This window comes from Esox lucius, chromosome 11 (genome assembly GCF_011004845.1).
Source record: "Esox lucius isolate fEsoLuc1 chromosome 11, fEsoLuc1.pri, whole genome shotgun sequence".
In the NCBI taxonomy this organism is placed as follows: Eukaryota; Metazoa; Chordata; class Actinopteri; order Esociformes; family Esocidae; genus Esox; species Esox lucius.
The window spans coordinates 30,611,235-30,615,469 of record NC_047579.1 but is presented as its reverse complement, the minus strand read 5'-3'; positions in this window follow the sequence as shown (position 1 = coordinate 30,615,469).

The window sequence follows — 4,235 nt, the reverse complement described above, 5'->3', positions numbered from 1 at the left end:
AAATCAATTGCGCAATCCATGCATTTTTAGCTGTCTTTCATATTGCCTGTTTAAATCTCCAGTTTAGGTTGAGCGGAATTAAACCCCGGCCGTTTTTGGAAAAACAAATTTTGGGCTTTCAAATTTTGATAAGTAGACTTTTGACATTGTTAATCAGCTTTAATTACATGTATACACTTGTCAATCCTCTTTGTATTTAGACCAAGTGACCAGCATCTGTGGCAGTTGGACTGGGCGGTTGTGATCTTACACAACCTGAGCAGATACATTTTGTGTAAGTTTAATTATTTACAGAAATGTTTAGTATTGTACTAAAATGTTATATGCATACAGCTGAACCTCTGTACTCTATTTACCAACCAACCGATGATACAGAGTACATTACCATTAGGGATTCAGTTATGGACACCCTACTTGTAGCTGCACTGCATGAGGGGATTTTTGTTTCATTGTTTTCTTTTATGCTTGAAAGCTGGAGGTAATACATATTTTACCGTCAACTCATCAAAAGTGTTATGTATGTAAATGTATGTTTGAGTTATTTATTTACTTAAGTGTGTAGTTATTTACACGTTAAGCTAGAGAAATGGCGAGAGATAATGCTAACAACAGAACAGACATGGAACAGCCAACAACTTCTACACATAATCAATTGACCACACCCCAAAATTCAAATGAACCAACCTATACTTTGTTACACAACGATCCACACAATAATCCTCAGATGCAAGGTTTGTTAACCAAGCTTTTTCAAACGATCTAGTTATCTCTCTGTTATTTATGATGTTAGTATTGCCAACTATAAAGCGTACAAGTGCATGGCTAACATGTGTCCCAATTGTAACGTGGATCTGTCGGTTGAAATGAATCATCAGTGTTTTATAAAACCCTCCAAGCCCGAGGACCCAAGTGTGTGCTGCATATTTTATGATTTTGAGACAATTGCCAATCCGGTGAATGGTGTACACACTGCAAATGTTGTGTGGGCAATAAGCTTTGATAACGAGACGTGATGTTCAACCGGAGATGGTTGTGTCGCAGCTTTTTTCAGAAAGTTTAGACAACCGAAATATATTGACTACACATTTATAGCACACAACTCTAAAGGTTTCGATGGTTACATCTTGATGCAGTACCTTACTAACAACGGTACTGGCACAACACTTTTTGCTAATGGTAGCAACCTAATGATTTTTACAGACAGCACATTCAATCAGAGATATATTGATAGTCATTGTTCCTACCTATGAAGCTGTCGGCCTTGCCACATGCTATGGGTTTTAATGATATGAAAAAAGGCTACTTTCCTTTCAAGTTTAACATCAAGGAGAATGAGAACTATGTTGGCCCCCATCCGGAACTGCACTACTATGGTATGAATAAGATGATGGCTAAAGAAAAAGATGAGTTTTTGCAATGGTATGCAACTGTTTCCGCAGACCCCTTTGTCATGCAGGATGAAATAAAGGCTTACTGCGTGAATGATGTGGTCATCTTGAGAGAGGGTTGTATGCGCTACAGACTCGAGTTCCTGGAGTGTGGTGGTGTTGACCCATTCTTGTCAATTACGATTACTTTGGCTTGCATGAAAGTCTTTTGCAACAGATTCCTCACCAAGGACACCATTGCATTGGTCCCCTCAGACAACTACAACCGTTGTCAGAAGACATTCTCAAACAGTTCAATCCACTGGCTTGAATATGTGGCCTCCGATGAGAATATATCAATACAGCACGCCCTGAACAGGGGTGAAGTGAAAATCTGTGCCTACTATGTTGACAGATATGCTGAACGCGATGGGTTGAGTACAGTCTATGATTTTCTAGGCTGTTTCTGGCACGGTCACCCAAAGTGTCATTGTTCAGCAAGCATCAATACAGTGACAAAGATTCAGTACGGGTTGATGCACCAGCAATGGCTAACAAAGCTAGAGGCTTTAAAAGAACAACACAACGTACATGTTCAAAACCTATGGGAGTGTGAGTGGAATCAGCTGAAAAGCACATTTGCAGATGTCAAAGCTTTCTTGAAGACTTTTGATGTTCCAGAGCATCTTGACCCTTGGGATGCTCTTTTTGACGGTCATACCCAAGCATCTTTTTGCAGATTACATGAGAACTTGACAAGGAAATCATTGTCGTAAACAGTGCTAGGTGATCGTTGGCGAAATTGGTAATGAATAGTCTTTGGGGTAAGATGGGTGAGCGGACTAACCTTATGAACACAATGTTAATTACAGATCCGGAGGAGTTTACCCACTACCTTTTTTCCAGTGAAATAGATGTTGGTTATTTCTCGTTCATCTCAGACACTGTTGCGATGGTACAGTGGCGTTACACAAAACAGACACCAATCAAACCACGTAATGACAACACTTTTACAGTCGCGTTCACAACCGCTTATGCTAGACTCAAGTTGTATTCACTCTTGGAGAAGTTGGATAGACGTGTACTCTACACAGACACTGATTCCGTGATCTTTGTCACACGCCATGGGGATAGGGTGCCCCCACTGGGGTCATTCTCAGGTGACTTGACCAATGAGTTACTGGATGGTGACAGCATCGCTCAGTTTGTTAGTGGTGGGCCAAAGACATACGGTTACAAAACCATTAAAGGTCTGACCTGTCTCAAAGCAAAAGGCATTACGCTCAACAGCTACAACACAACCATTGGTAACTTGGAGATGCTAACACGACTGGTTGATAACTTTGTACGAGGCGAGGGTGGTGATGATGATCACGTCCTTGCTAATGCAGACACAATTGCGAGAGATAAAAGAACATTAACATTGAAAAACAGAGTAGTGTCTAAGCCTTTCAGAGTTGTGTACAACAAGCGAGTACTGCTCCCTGATTATAGCACAAGGCCTTACGGGTACTAAACCACATTCTAGGATGGATAGCGGTTTTGACCCGCAACTTCAACACCCATTCAGCTGTGTCATTAGTGGCCCCAGTAACTTGGGTAAAACATATTTTGTGAAGATGTTGTTGGATAATGCTGACGTTGTTTTCTCCTAAGAAATTCAGAATACCGTCTGGGTTAATTCATGTTGGCAACCGCTGTTTGACGAAATGTTGAAGGTTAGGGAGATTACTTTTATAGATGGTCTACCAACACCGCTGTGTGATGACAAGCTGCTACCGAATCAGAAAAACAACCTTTTAATTATTGACGATTTAATAAAAAAAAGGTGCATCAGAGAGTTTGGAGATGGAGAGAGTTTTCACACCGTATTCACACCACTGTAACTTGAGTGCATGTCTAAACGCATTCGTAGAAATGTACTTCTTTTGAAGATGTTATTTAAGTCAACTAAAAGTTAATTTAGAATCAGCTTCCACCGACCTCATTCTATCACTGTGAAATAGCGCTTAATCTAAGGTGCGAAAATATACCCTTAACAGAATCGCAGCTCCGAAAAGTAAAGAGACAAAAAACCTAACTTATATACGTCTAGAAAGAACACTTCAGTTGAAAGGAAAAGAAAAACCATCAACCAATCTGGAGGTTTTCTACTACTGTTACAAAGCGTTGTAGTTACATTCCTAACCAGTCCTAACACGGGTTGATTTTCAACTTGCATATACTGCAGTTTATAATAGTGGTTATTAAGGGACCATTGCTACAGGGCAGATCTGATCTTAATGGGCTGAAACTCTCCAAATTGTAAGTCCTGATCTCTTCTTTATATCTTACACAAAAAGCATGCCTCCCCATTTAATTCTGTGCTTGTGGAAAAACACCATGCTACACCCACATTGTAAAACATGTAAGGTTACATCTGTTGTACCATTTGTCAGAGTTGCTGGACCCTGGCATCCTTTTGTTGAACACCAAACATCTTACCGCTGACACACCACATATTTATTGCCTGGGAATTTAACATTCTGGAACCCTAAGGCCCATTTGTTAATCATCAAACATAACCATCTGTTATAACACTAGTGTGGGTTGCTCATCAGTTGCTGAAAAACATCAAACACGGACACATCAATTTAACCATAAACCATAAAGTCACCGGATATGCATATGTCACTCCAGAAGTCCTGCCCGAACACACGTCATACAGGAAGTCCATATGTCATAATGGAAGTCCCACCCTAACACACGTCATACAGGAAGTCCCACCCTACAAACCGGATGTCCCGCCCACCTGTCACATCAATCCAGCAGTCCCACCCTCCAGGGTCATAAATCACCACATGACACATTATACCCTACATTTACTAC